We start from the raw sequence: 16,437 nt of genomic DNA, 5'->3' as shown, positions 1-16,437 counted from the left end.
CGAACGATCGGAATCAAGGGCTTGTCTGGAAAACTTTCGCATTTGACGTGGTATCTTCACGAAATTTGACATGGATTAATGCTTAAGGTAATAACATAATCTCCGAAAAAAAATTTCAGATCGGATTACTATAGCATATAGTTTCCATACAAACTGAACACATAGTTACTAAAAGAAATGCACCTGTGAAGGGTATATTAGCTTCGGTGCAGCCGAAGTTAACGTTTTTTCTTGTTTTTATTTTCCTTACAGTTATAAACACTCATCAATAGCAGCTGACAATCTTTGTGAAATCCCGCTCTGGTTTAGATATTCTGGGCTAACGTTCAGCATATACTGCGGCTTAAAACTAAATCGAATAAATTGAATTAAATTTTCAAGGTAGACCCAATTGTTTATAAATGCCTAATATATTATAAATATGCGAAATTGAGTATGTTTTTGTGCAAATTCAAGAATGTATAAAACACGTGCTTAATTTCAACAAGTCCACGTTGCTTTAGCTGATTTGTCACTTGATTTTTACAAATATAAAGGGTGATCCAAGTAGAGCTACTTTTTTTCAATAGCATTTTTTGGCAGATCACGCGTGAGTCTTGTCAAGCTTTCATGTTATTTTTGTTCAGTATTATTTGGCATTTCATCATGGAAAGATTTACGGCTGAACAGCGTCAAGAAATCGTTCAACTTTATTACGAAAATTCACTTTCTGTAAAGAATTTGTTTCGCGAGCTACGCTCAACTTATGGTCAACATAACCGGCCTACTGGACATCATCACCCATCTTGAGGCGCAGCATACTGAATAATATTCGACCGAATAGACCACGTTCAGCAACCAATGAAAAAAATATAGCAGCCGTTGCTGAGAGTGTACACAACGTGCATAACCTGCAAGAATTGAAGTCGCTCGACCTTCCCAAGCGACATCGCTTCGCCCTATGGACTCTTGAAAAAAAATTTTGTTCAGCGATGAGTTCCATTTCTGGCTTAAAGGGTATGTAACAAGCAAAATTGCTGCATTTGGGACGAAGAGCAACCTGAAGAGATTTAACAGCTGCCATTTCATCCAGAAAAACAACGATTTGGTGTTGTTCGTGAGCCGTTTTAATCATCGGTCCATATTTCTCCAAAAATTATGCTGTTACCAATGTAACCGTCAAGGCGCCATGCAAACTGACTATTTGATGCCTAAAATTGAAGCTCGTGATCGCAGTGACATTTAGTTTCAACAAGACGGCTTGAATTAATTGAGATAACAGTTCAGTGAACAGATAATTTAACGTTTTGGGCCGGTCGATTGGCCAGCAAGATCGTATGATATCACACCGTTAGCCTTTTTCGTGTGAGGATATGTAAAATGTTAAGTCTATGTGGACAATCCCGCTTCGATTCAGGCCTTGTAGCAAAACATCACGCGTGTCATTCGCCAGTTACTAGCCGAAATGCTCGAACGAGTCATTGAAAATTAGACTCAACGGATGGATGGATGGATGAATCATCAGAGATGTAGCCACGGTCAACATTTGAAAGAGTTAATCTTCAAAAAATAAATGATAAAGAATGTTCTTTCGAATAATAATAAACCTTCCCTACTAAATTTGAAGTTTCTGTGTTTCTTCTTTAAAAAAGTAGGGAACTTCGAAATGGATCACTCTTTATAAGTAAGCTAGAATTTTCATCGCTCATATTTGCATGTTGAATGACGAAGCTCTATCCATTGAGAAATTACTTAGTATTGCCCTTGTAATATTACTACAACAAATTTAATTTCATCACTAATTGGTTTACTTGTCTTGCCATTATTCGCAATGAGTTCAAGTTCAAAGTAAAACAAGTGGGCGCTTCTGAGATTATTTACTTTCAGTAATGTGGTTTTAATTATATAATATATAGCAGGGCAATCAAAATTTTATAAAAGTAAGTTCTACCAAACTGGTAATTATACTCAGCAGGCTGAAAACTTCGTATTGTTTCCATAAGCGGAAGCCAAGAGATTTTAATTCAGATATCGTTTAATTTGCTCTGCCACGCTTATCATTAAACTTACACTTTATAAGGTATCCAACCCTTCTTTCGGGTGTTACAAACTTCGTGGGATATATCCTGAACAAGGTAAAAAAAAATTACGTCAGCTCTCCGGGCTCAGAACGAAGCAATCATTCATAAGCGGCTTGCTAAATTTCATAAAAATAGTCCAGAAGCGATTAGAAACATCGATACTTACCAGATCTGGTCCCCAACGATATTTTAATAATCTCAGATCTCAAGTGATATTATTTTAGAAGACATGAACCAGAGCGAGTTTCTTTGCAGAGATGCTATTTACTTCTCTAATATACTTATGTGTTTCCAAATCGGGTCTACGTTACCGCAACGTTCGGAATACAATATCACCAACACAACCAACAAGTCAATTGAAAGTCCACGGTTTACCATAGTAAAACACCTTTTTTTTGGCAAAATTCGTTTTTTATTCTACATAGTTCCTTTTAAAGGTGATATACTGATTATAGCGACCCTCCAACTTTTCGTTACCATTTTTGTAATGCAATTTGTCCTTTGCTTCAAATAACATTCTTTTGAGATCTGAGAACAGGAAATAGTCGATTGGTGCCAGATGTGGAGTATACGGCGGATGCGAAAGCTATTCTATTCGTCTTTCAAACGGCCCAATAACGCTCGGTCAGTCCACTCGGATGATGACATTTTTCATCCATTGTCACATGTCATCGTAAAAACTCGAGTTCATTACGCTTCATCAAACATTGCTTCGAATTCTCAGCTCCTCGTTGTTTATAGTCAAAAGCTAGCTCGTGCGGCACACACTAAGCACAGAGCTTTCTCATGCCCAAATATTCGCAAATGATATGCTACACATGCTCAGTTGATATCTTTAAAATGCCTGCTATCTCGAACAACTACACTTTACCGAAAACCAAAACTATTTTGTTGACTTTCTTGATGTTTTTGTCGATAACAATCACTTTTTTACGTCCACTGCATTCAGCGTCTTCGGTGCTCATTTCACCACGTCTAAACTTAGTCTATCAATCCTTGATGGTTCATTTTCCTGGGTCAGTGAAGCAGTGCGTGAAAAATATCTTTGTTCTTAAATCATCTCTTGTGGATCGACTCAACATATATCTTGTGTGTCAATGCTAGATTCGTATCCAAAAACCTGAATATTTCGCAAAAAAGGCGTCGAATAGATGTCGCTATGTGACTGAGGACCCTCCATTAAGGCGTTACATGGGTTTACGGGTTTCAAAAAATCGATTTTTTTATTGTCTTATTAAATTATACAACATCTCTATAATATTGTCCTTTTCAAGTCGTGCCGAGTAATAGTTTCGGATTACAGCCTTGAGAACTTGTGAGCTCGAGACTAGCTGAACTAAGTGCGCCGTATTTAAACACAAAACTGTATTTTTGAAGTCGGTTGGCAAGATTTCTCGAGAACTTCTCAACCGATCTTCATGAAATTTTACACAGGTATTTGAGAGACAATTCTTAAAGATATGGTCAGGATTTTTTTCCAAATACAATTATTTGAAAAAAAAAGTCGTGAAATTTTCACTGAAATTTTAATTCTTTTATAGATATGTGTGCCAAAAATACAATTTTCAGTTTTTTTCCTTCGTCCAAGTTCTAGTTTAAGGTTTTACTAAAATACATATTTTTTCAATTTAGATGATCCTGTAAGAAGTTATCCCATATTTCATTTTTTATATGTATAATTGTTAAAAAAGGTTGTTTTTTTACTCGTGGAAACCCATGTAACACCTTAATCAAACGCATCATTAGTGGTGACGAGGCGAAGGTTTATGAATATTATGTTGAAACTATCCAACTATCTAGAGAATGGCGTTCCAAAACGTAAGCCGCAAAAACAAATTTCACTTAAAGCTCTGAAGGACAGTAGTCAGTCCGGTTCATATTTGATTTGGTGCGAGGTCCTTTGCTTTGTGCAAAATACTTCGAGCAATATCTTCACAGATCGAGTAAGAATAATATATTGCATTTTAGGGGGTCTCTGCGGATGGTGGAGTTTCATTCAGCAATGCGTTCTGACATATCTCCGAGTATATTTTTTATGTGAACATTTTTAACCCTTGAAAGCAATGGCATCGACAATAATAGAACGTTCCAAGTCAGGGGCGAACGCAGGGGGGGGGGGGTTGTTTTGGGGTGTTAAAACCCCCCTAAAGTAATTGAATTTTTAAACAATAGAATTTAATTCTACATAGTCATTTGAAAAATTGTAATTTGTTGTTTTCAAAGCAATCTTTCTGCCGACGATATATGAATATGGAAAATAAATAAATACATTAGTCACTAACAGCGTTGCCGTTTTGATACAATTGTATCTTTTTTGATACTTTTTTTCTAAATTTTGTGATTTGATACTTTTTTGTTCACAAATGGCCTATTTTGATACTTTTCTGCTGATAGAATTTAATTTTTTGAAACTATGAAAATGTTAAACTAAAAACAAACCTATTGTATCTGGATAGTATTAAAAAGTTGTGGGAATGTAGGCCAATTAAAAAACCCAGAAAAATATAAACTGGACAGAGACATTTTTTTAATTTGCTTCAAAGTAATGAGCTTGCCTTATAACTCTGTGGCTGCTGAACTGGATTTTTTTTAGATTTAAGGGGAATTGTGAGTCGAAAATGGACTTCTTTTGAAAATTAGTTCTGAACTGAAAAGTCACCAATAAGGTTTCTATTATTTTTTTTAGAGTTTATTGTTAATCATAATACAGGAAAAATAAAAACTCATTTATTATGACTTTCAGTTTTCGTTCCATGAGCAAACTGTTGTGAAATAAATTTAAATTAAAAAAAATTATGCTATTTGCAAAAAATACTTGAGTGTCTTAACTAAAATGTCTATATTTTTAATAAAAACAACCAGAAAAAACTGGTCTGAATTAGATACACAACTTTACTTATTATTTGTTTTTCATTTGCTGAATTTAGAATGTGGAAAAGGTTAAAAATCTTTTCTTCAGATTATATTTTCTAACTAAAATTTTGAATATATTTTCAGGAACTGGTTAAATCAAACAAAGAGATCCAAAACTTTTTTAGTGCATCGTTTTTTAAAGATTGGAGTAGCAATCCCTATATCTGTCACTTCAAGTGAACGCTCAAAAACACATTTAAGAAATAAAACTGGAGAAGCACGCCTGAACGGAATGGCTCTCTTGAATATCCATAGAGATATAGACGTGACGGAGGAAGAGATTTTAAATGTTATGGCCCAAAATAAAAGAAGATTAGACTTCAATTTGTGAATAAAATAATGAAACATTGTCTTTTTACCTAGAAACGCCCCCCCCTCAAATTTTTTCCTGCGTTCGCCACTGTTCCAAGTATAGCCAGTATGCAAGTCACTCGCCGAGTTATTCCAATACAGGAACAGCATTTCCAAGAAATATATGTGTATGAATTATAACGGATTGAAATAACAGGTTCCAGGTAGAGTGAGTCCGAGAGTAAAGTTTACTAACGCCTGTATGTTCTCATGTGCATAAGCTGTGATAATCTACTTGTATAATTGTTAATAAATATGTGTTGAAACATCACTTTAAGTATTTATAAATAATATACAAATGTATATGTGCGAAAACGGCCAAAGTACAAAAAGACATTGTTTGAGATGTACTCATCATCTTGATCATATCGTATGTGTACTTTGGATTTTGCGAGCACGTAGTGCGACTCACTCCTACCCTTCATTGTGGCGGCAAGATTTCAACACTTAATCAAATCAACCAAAGGTTTTCAATTAAAAAGCGAATTAAGAAATTAGCATGCGGGGACTTTTTTGTATAGAAATGTTCTGACAATGACTAGTTATTAACCGCAATTGCTGCTTGAATACAACGGAATGGATTAAAGATCAACAATGAAATAAAGACAGATATAAGATTTACATAAGAAAACAGATAATAGGAAAATATGTCTAGCGGAAGAGCGAAGAGGACCTCGACCTCTCACTCTATTGGCTCCCCTCTAAACCACCCCGTGCTTCTGATGAAGTTCATCAGTACGAAAAGTCTGTGCAACCTCCGATATGTCGTCATACCCACGACCGTAGTTGCGATTTTTTCCCTATATACAAGTATAGCATTACAATCGCACAGAAAATGATTAATAGTCTCATCTTCTTCTACTTACTGACATCTTCTATAATTGTGGTTATATGGCGTTCTAAATTTACTGACATGTTTGCCTATTAGGGGACCTGTTTGTCCCCTTTTTAGTGTTCTTATATTATTTATTTTAATTTTTGATAGTCGGCATGAGCGACAGATATTCCATTTAAGTCAGGGATGGATTCAATCGAGACTCAGCTATGTTTATAACATATTTGTCAATTAGATATCTGAAAGTAGTCAAAGGCATATAAATTCCCTATTTTCCGTAGTCTCATTCCAGCTCTCTCTAGTTCAACTGCTTTACTGTTACAAAAAAAATCATTTTGTCATAGAATTTTGCAATGAATTAGTTTATCGTGAAATAGGATATAAGATCCACTACATTATTTTAATAACTTAGACGAAACCCTGACAGACTTTACTAATATCAAAGCCGCCTGACTATTTCTATAGTATACAAGGTGCGTTCCAAAACAAAAACAGAACAAAAGGTTTTTTCGGCAAAATCAAAATATTTTATTCAAAATAGTCGCCTTTTGCTTCAATACAGCTTTTTGCACCATCCAAAAGCATGTCGAACGAGTGTTTTAACTCCTTGGTCGGTATGGCCGCCAGTATGCCGGTGCAAGCCTTTTGAATGGCATCTATGTACGTCCGCATATTGCTTTCCTTTCATGGGAAAATGCATTTTTCCGGAAAGGAAGAAGTCGCACGGTGCCATATCAGTTGAATACGGGGAGTGGTTAATGATTAAAATGTGATTTTTGGTCAAATAATCGGTCACAAGCGTCGAATCAATCTGAGCATTTTGTGGTTGTCAGTCAATTTGTGCGGAACAAACCATGCACACACCTTTCGTAAGCCCAAATGTTCGGTCAAAATGCGATAAATCGATGTTTTGGAAATGTTTACTTCCATTTCCATGAATTTCAATAATGGTTTCGGCTAATTTTTGATGAATTCACGCACAGTTTCGATGGAATTTCCGTTGATCACGGATTTTGATTGGCCCACATGTTGATCGCCATTTATGTCCTCACGACCACTTTGAAAACGTTGAAACCACTCGTGCACTCTGCTATGGGATAGGCAATCTTAGCCATAAACTTGTTTCATGAATGGAAACGTTTCGGTAAAAGTTTTACCAATTTTAAAACAAAATTTAATGTCGGCTCTTTGTTCGAAGCTCATTTTCGCACCGATAACACAAACATACTGACACTTAAAACGCAATAACTTCACTTCCAATCAATGAAATGTCATGAAATTCTCAGTGGACAATAGATAAAGATAGCAGCTTCTATCGCACCAGTCGACATATAGATGGCGCCACCAGGAGGCGCTGGATTTAAAAAGTCCTGTTTACTTTGGAACACACCTTGTATGTATAAATATATTCCCTGTTGTGAGCACACTCCTTGTCAGAACAAGAAGACTTTCTTTAATTGCTGTGATCTCCGATTCTAAGACACTACAGTTTGAAACCACCCGTATAGATGCTAGTCTCTGTGCCCTTGTCTACCTCGCCTCTTTCCCACTATTCTTTGGAAGGGAGGGCACAATTTGGGACCGAGTTTAAAATGAACTCTGCAGGATTTCGAAAATCTGTGAAGTGCCAATAAGGTAATCGAGATGTTAATCTCCATTTAGGCCCCACCATTACTTTACAAGTGTAGAAAGCTGCAACTGCTTTTTTTAACTTAGCTTCCGAATTTGGTCAGAGCTCCTATCCAAAATTAGTCCCAAGTAGCTGACCTCTCCTTCTATCTACTGTTACTAGCTTGGTACCATTTAAGGGGTCAGTAATTAATCTTTAAAAAAAATTTATTTTGATATTTTTTATTCCCTTATACCCTTAGAATTAATGTGGAAACCCACTTTACTATTGGAAGACCCAAAAATAATAATACAGCTCGACGTTCGGAGCGCTCGGAGTGCACACTTGGCAGTACCTCAAACTTTAAACGCGTTTTTCTCAAAATACACTTTTTTAAACTGTTCGGACATGATTCCGGTCGAACTACTCAACCGATTTGCTTAATTTTTTTCTTAAATGTGCACAAAACGCCCTACTAGATTCATAATTTTTTATAATTTATTGACAATGTTATGACAAAATTTATATAAAACAAGTAGGGAAGGGCTAAGTTCGGGTGTCACCGAACATTTTATACTCTCGCATGATAAAGTGATAATCGAGATTTCATTATCCGTCATTTACATATTTTTCAAATACCGTATTTGTGTAAAGTTTTATTCCGCTATCATCATCGGTTCCTAATGTATATATTATACAGAGAAGGCATCAGATGGAATTCAAAATAGCGTTATATTGGAAGAAGGCGTGGTTGTGAACCGATTTCACCCATATTTCGTACATGTCATGAGGGTGTTAAGAAAATATTATATACCGAATTTCATTTAAATCGGTAAAGTAGTTCCTGAGATATGGTTTTTGTTTCAATTTTTAAAAAAAGCCTGGGTGCAGCTTCCTTCTGCCATTTCTTCCGTAAAATTTAGTGTTTCTGACGTTTTTTGTTAGTCGGTTAACGCACTTTCAGTGCTTTTCAACATAACCTTTGTATGGAAGGTGGACGTGGTTATTATCCGATTTCTTCCATTTTTGAACTGTATATGGAAATGCCTGAAGGAAACGACTCTATAGAGTTTGCTATAGTAGTTTCCGAGATATGTACAAAACACTTAGTAGGGGGCGGGGCCACGCCCACTTTTCCAAAAAAATTACGCCCAAATATGCCCCTCCCTGATGCGATCCTTTGTGCCAAATTTCACTATAATATCTTTATTTATGGCTTAGTTATGACCCTTTATAGGTTTTCGGTTTTCGCCATTTTGTGGGCGTGGCAGTAGGCCGATTTTGCCCATCTTTGAACTTAACTTTCTTATGGAGCCAAGAAATACGTGTACCAAGTTTCATCGTGATATCTCAATTTTTACTCAAGTTACAGCTTGCACGGACGGACGGACGGACAGACAGACATCCGGATTTCAACTCTACTCGTCACCCTGATCACTTTGGTATATATAACCCTATATCTGACTCTTTTAGTTTTAGGACTTACAAACAACCGTTATGTGAACAAAACTATAATACTCTCCTTAGCAACTTTGTTGCGAGAGTATAAAAACATCCAGAGAAGTGGAGATAACGCGCCTCCTTGAAATGCACCCCTTCGGATATCATTTAAGCTCCCGACCTTGAAATTATTGACCTGCTCAGAGCATCTGTTCAGTTAATTTCCCGAGAGGCTCAGAGATGTCCAAATCTTAGAGAGCGCCTAGTATCGCATGTCAAAAATTTATCGAAATCGGATCAAGCCACCAGAAACCGAAAATTTGTACCACAGTGCTTACAGCTGACATTGGACCGATAATATTGGCTGTTCGAACATCCGGTTAATTTGCATATATTAGTGAAAATCGTTTTCCGGTTATCTGATGATTTTTACTTATTTAGTAGAAGTTTTGCCAACACTTGAAGATATTTTCTCGACAAATTTGCGAGAGTATTAAATGTTCGGTTACACCCGAACTTAGCACTTCCTATTTGACAGCCCAGGTAAAAAAAACCAAGTGAGGGAGAGCAATCAGATATCATACTAGCTCTTGGCATTAACTTGATGCCCTCGTAAGAAGTGCCGTGAAAATGTAATCTAAATTTTATGTACTACGAAGCTAATGGGTTTGGTAGTGAACGAGGGCAAAATGAAATATCTCCTGTCATCAAACAAAACAAAGACCTCTCACAACGAACAAAGACCAAACTCTACAAGTCACTCATCATCCCCGTGCTGCTATATGATGCAGAGGCATGGACGATGACAACATCTGATGAGTCGGCGTTACGAGTGTTCGAGAGAAAGGTTCTGAGAAAGATTTATTGTACTTTGCGCATTGGCGTCGGCGAATACCGTAGTCGATGGAACAATGAGCTATACGAGATATACGACGACAATGTCATAGTTCAGCGAATGAAGAGACAGCGGCTGCGCTGACTAGGTCATGTTGTCCGGATTGTTTAGAACACTTAAGCTCTAAGAGTATTCGACGTGGTACCCATCGGGACCTTCGTTGGAAAGGCCAGGTGGAGAAGTACCGGGCTTAGCATGGAATCTCCAAAAAAAACTAACGACTGGCGTGCTGTTATAAACTCGGCTATAACCGCCTCAATCAACTATCCAAACAATACCCATAGCTTGATTTACATAGTGAGCACATACCCTTTTTTTGATCGTATAATTCCTAATACAGATTTTATTTAATTCATTATCAATACCTTTTTCCTCCTCTATGGTCTGAAGTCAAGAAGCTCGTTCGTAAGATCGAAACCCCTATATGTTACGTGTATGTGATCTAACAGCTCAGTCAAAGAGTCTTAATATGTAATTTCTTCACACAGTTATTGTACAGGGTCCGGCACTCGAAGTGTAACCAACTTCAGACCGTTCGCGCAGCTGTCACACTGGAATCAGCTGATTATAAATTTGATGAATGATAGTTCGGAGTATTGTTCACAAGTGTGCAAAAGTGTTTTGCCAAAAAGTGAACGCAACAAAAAGTGATTAGCGATGGAACTCAAACGTAATAATGTGATTGCTTTTTATTTAGCTGGAAAATCACAGCCAGCAATTGTTTGCGACCTTAATGTGAATAAAGTTTTTGTTTATCGCACAATCACTCGTTACAATGATACTGGTAGCATCGCAAAACGCCATGGAGGTGATCGTCAAAAGACTGCAACGTCACGTGAGATGGTTCGGATAGTGAAGAGGCGACTTGAGCGAAATTTACGGCGAAGTGCCAATCAAATGGCTAAAGTACTGAAAATAAATTGAAATCAAGGTCAAGCCTTACAAGTTCCAAAAGACCCATGATCTCACACCGTAGTAGCAACAAGTAAGACTTGAGAGAGCGAAGCAGTTGCCTCGCTTGGCCGAAAGCGGTCAAATTCCGAACATTGTGTTTTCTGACGAATAAATTTTTCCAATTGAACAATTCGTAAACTCTCAAAACGATAGGGTTTACTTAAACTACCGTTCATACGAGAATCTAAGTCATCGGTTGGCCACCAGCAGGCAGCACCCGCCACAAATAATGGTTTGGCCCGCTGTCACCGCAGAAGGGCGCTCTCCAATTATTTTCATCGAGCCTGGCGTCAAAGTAAATGCGACATAATATCGGGAAAGTGTTCTGGAGGCGGCTTTGAAGCCGTGGGCAAACAAACATTTCGGTCGCAAACCATGGACGTTTCAATAAGTCTCAGCACCGTCTCACAAAGCGCGAGTGAACCAAGAATGGCTGAAAAACAACGCTCCGAACTTCATTACGACCACACAATAGCTCTCGAATTCACCAGATGCGAATCCAATGGATTATTCTCTCTGAGCCATTTTGGAGAGCAAGGTCCGAAGTAAAAAATACACCAGTCTCGAGATGCTGAACAAAGCCATTGTTCGTGAGTGGGCCAAAATACCGCCAAGTCACATTCGGGCAGCTTGCGGTTCGTCTTTTGACCGTCTGGAGACCATAGTTAAGGCAAAAGGTGGTCATAACGAGCGAAAGTGATTTGGTTCTGAATTTATGATTATTTTCACACATTTTGTACTTTAAAATAAATAAAAATAATTTTTCAAACCGAATTTATGGCTCTTTTAATTGGTTTAATTGGTTGGTCGAGTGCCAGACCCTGTAGTTATCAACTGATTCTAACTCATTAATCACTTTTTTCTTCAATCGACTTTTCAATCCGAAACTCCCCTCAACTATCAAATAAGACTTGTCAATTTCAGTTGTCTAGAACACAAATCAACAAACAGGTCGATCTGGAATGTAAACACATCCAACTTAACTACATACTATGTATCAATTTGAAGTGATTAAGTGCCATAAAAGCTCATAGCTCATATCTATCTATCTAGATACATAAATACCGCTCAAAGTCTACAGGTGAACAAGGCTCACCTTCTAACAGCGACTAACTTGCAAAAGGAATAAGTTTGTAGTTTGTATTTGTGTAGATATATTAATAAAACTAACATACATTTGTTGGTTTTCTGCCAAATGGCTGAACGCTCAAGTACGGTTATTTCATTCTAATTACCCGTTTAATTGCATATTTCTGACCTTTTCGACTTTACGTAATCATTCTCAAATATTATCTGCTACTATAATTATTTATAAGATATTTATTGCAATTGTTGTAATGAAACAGGTTTAATTTTAAACAATTGTTCACCGTGATTATCCGTAATGACCGATTAATGCTGACTATTTTCCAGGTAATAATATGTTAATGAAAGTGGCAACTAGCGCATAAAAAAGTTTTAAAACTTTATTTCATTGACGTATTGTACGTAAGTTGCCTTTTATGTTTCGGGATTTGGCAACCCTAGTGTTGCTGTCAGCGCTACTTGTGTTCTTTACAGTATCTTAAAATATTCATATCGATCAAAAAATGGAATTAAATATTTTAACATTTTCGCACGATTATTTTCTACAACTTTCGGCGTGGGTTATCTCAGCAACAGTGCAAGAAGTTTATTCTATATTTAGCGATGAAGCTCCATCAAAGACCAGTATTTATCGATGGCAAGGATGGATGGTATGGCAAAGTCCTGACCTGCCACCGAATGATTTTTTTTTATTCCCGTGCATAAAAAATAAACTATGAGGTCAACAATTATTGGCACCTGAAGAGGCGGTTGATGCGTTCAGAACGAATGTCGTGGAGATACCTCAATCTGAGATGCAAAAGTTCTTACCAGAGGGAATCATTGGTCCATATTCTTCCTCAAAAATGAAGCTAACCATAATGTTGCAGTCATTGGGGAAGGCTATAGAAACATGTTTAACAACTTTTTCGAGCCTGAATTGGAGAATATTGATGTGGACGAGCTTTGGTTCCAAGAAATCGAGTCAACTTGCTGCACAGCCAACGAAAGCATCAATATATTGAAGGAAACATCTCCTGAGCGCTTTATCGCTCGTCGTGGGCCTGCGTCGTGGCTTCCAAGATCGTGCGATTTAATGAAATGAGATTTTTTGTGAAGTTATACGTAGTCGCTTGTCTACGCAGATAAATTCGAGGCGATTGGTCCCTAACGGTCCTAACTGCTGCAAAAAGTAGTCGAAAATTGAGCCTCTCGACTGTAATCGAAATCGCCTGAAATCGTTTTGAAAACATATTGGCAAACACTTATCTAAATAATTATATAATAAAGCTAAATTATTGGCGATAATAATATTTATAAAAGTATTAGTTATTTAGTAAAGGAAAAGGAAATCCAGTCAGCCCGTTAGCATACTGGCCTTTCAGGATGTCTGCCACACCTCACAAGCCTCTCAAAAGACTCCTGAAACCACGAATAGGAGAAGCAATTACGATGACGGGCGGTTTATTACACAAGCAATATGGTTTAAGAACAGGCCGATTAACACTGGAGGCAATTGAGAATGAAAAATTATTAAAGAAATTATGAGGAGTGTGGAAGAATCGCACAGAGGCTGCAAAAAACTCAGACGAGAGGTTCTACACGCTACCCCAGCTGTAGTGAATGCTTTTAATAGCGCTCAATAGAAAAATATTGTCGAGGCATTAGAAGAACACTTCAAAATACCCACATATCTCAGCATAATAATGAGGTGCTACTTGGACGGCAGCATCTTGGTATATGAAACCTTTACCACGACACTTAAATGAGCACATCTAGAGCGGCGCAGTGATCAATCCTCGGTTCAGAAATCTGGAATGCCAACTACGACGCCTTATTAAGCCTCGAAATGCCCGGCGATACATCTAAACTTAGTAGGCTGATGGCCGGCACAGCAGAAACGAAAGCTTTTAATATCGAATGACCCTACGGATCAGAATTATGGGCGTACTTATTGAAGAAATACAATCGCAATAAAGCACTAGAAAAGTGTATAGCACAGCTATTCTAAGGGTAGTATCGGCATACCTCACAGTTTCAGGCGAAGCTGTAACGGTAATAAGCGGAATCACGCCCATCATCTTACTAATATTTGGAACAAAGAAAATGCGGACGTTGAAGGAATAAGGAACAAATGCCACCACTACAAAAGAGGAATAAAGAATGATATCTTGGAGCGATGGCAAACTCATTGGGAGCGAGGACGTCGTGGAAGATAAACGGCCAGGCTAATCAAAAATGTAAAAGAGTGGTCCTGCGGGAAACGTGGCGAGGTGAATTATTATAGTACGTAGATGCTAACCAGTCACAGATATTTTGGGAAGTATCTATATAAAATGGGAAAAGTCGTCATGTATATACAATGATGCTTCGAGAACGACGCTGAACATATGTCTTTCAAATGCATTCGTTAGCAAATAGAACGAAGTAAGCTGCACATTTTAGTCGGCCTTCTAAATGCGGACAACATTGTCACAACACAACAAACGACTACTTAAACCTAGTCTAGAAGCAGCTATCAATGACACTGGCGGACTCTCTCCTAGACAGCACGATTTTAGGCCTGTAACGTCAACTCTAGGCGATATCCGAAACGTCATTGAAAGTATAGAAGTCGCACAGCGTAGATGCTCCAAATACAAGCGAATAGTTCTGTCTTTAGACGTTCAAAACGCCTTCAAAATTGTAGTATCTCCGATCTTAGTAACAGAAAACTACTGTACCAGATTAGAAAGGAATCACGACAAATAGAAGTTGCGTCAAGAGCAGCACGAGGGTGCATTTTAAGAGCAGAACTGTGGAACATTATTTATGACGGAATACTGTAACTTGAAATGATAGACATTATCATATTTAATCGGCTATGCGACGACATAGCAGCAGTAATCACAGCCCGAGACACTGAGGAAGCCCGAAGAAATCTGAATCAGGTCAACATGGCTTGACTCGCATAACCTCCAGCTCGCTATAGAAAAACCAGAACTACTACTGCTGACAAACCAGCACATTCCTCTCGTAATAAGTATGCAAACGACTAAGAATATTCTAAGGACACAAAAAGCCTCTAGTTAGTAAGACTGGACCCCAGATTAACCTTCTGAATACAAATCGGGTACGCCGCAGGAAAGGAAACGAAAATCATCTCCCAACTTAGCAGACTAATGGCTAATATATAAGTGCCCACACAAGAAAAGAGAAAGCTCTTAATGTCAACAGGTTGGGCTGATGGCTCTTTGCTAAAAAATGAAAACCGGCGTAAGATATTGGCTCTTTAATGACCTGCACGGCACACACCGTTGCTGTGACGACAGATTTGATGGTGCGGAAGATATTTTCCACTTTGTCACCCGCAAAAAAAAAAACAACTGATTAAATTCGACCCATCGCTCGTAATGTACTAATACCTTAGTTTTCTGGTGTCGAAAGACAGCTTCATTGTATGTTCGGGCTATGATAGAAATGTGTGTAAGAATACAAGATGCGTTCCAAAGTAAAAAGGACTTTTTGAATCTTGCGCCCCCTGGTGGCGCCATCTATATGTCGACTGGTGTGTTGGAATCTGCTATCTTTATCGATTGTCAAGTGAGAATTTCATGACATTTCATTGATTGGAAGTGAAGTTATTGCGTTTCAAGTGTCAGTATGTTTGTGTTATCGGTGCGAAAATGAGCTTCGAACAAAGAGCCAAAATTAAATTTTGTTTTAAAATTGGTAAAACTTTTACCGACACGTTTCAATTGATGAAACAAGTTTATGGCGATGATTGCCCATCCCGTAGCAGAGCACACAAGTGGTTTCAACGTTTTCAAAGTGGTCGTGAGGACATAAATGACGATCAACATGTGGGCCAATCAAAATCCGTGATCACCGGAAACTCCATCGAAACTGTGCGTGAATTTATCAAAAATCAGCCGAAATCATCATTGAAATTCATGGAAATGGAAGTGAGCATTTCCAAAACATCGATTTATCGCATTTTAACCGAACAATTGGGCTTACGAATGGTGTGTGCAAGGTTTGTTCCGCACAAATTGACCGACGACCAAAAATTGCTCAGAATCCAACATTCGAAGGACGATTATTTGAACAAAAATCACACCTTAACCATTAACCACTCCCCGTATTCACCTGATATAGCACCGCGCGACTTCTTCCTTTTCGAAAAAATGCATTTGCCCATGAAAGGAAAGCGTTAAAGCAGACGTAGACGTCATTCAAGAGGCTTGCACCGGCATACTGGCGGCAATACCGGCCAACAAGCTAAAACACTCGTTCGACATGCTTCTGGACCGTGCAAAAAGCTATATTGAAGCAG

The sequence above is a fragment of the Bactrocera tryoni genome, chromosome 2 (assembly GCF_016617805.1).
Source record: "Bactrocera tryoni isolate S06 chromosome 2, CSIRO_BtryS06_freeze2, whole genome shotgun sequence".
Taxonomy (NCBI): domain Eukaryota; kingdom Metazoa; phylum Arthropoda; class Insecta; order Diptera; family Tephritidae; genus Bactrocera; species Bactrocera tryoni.
Note: the sequence above shows the minus strand (reverse complement) of the source record.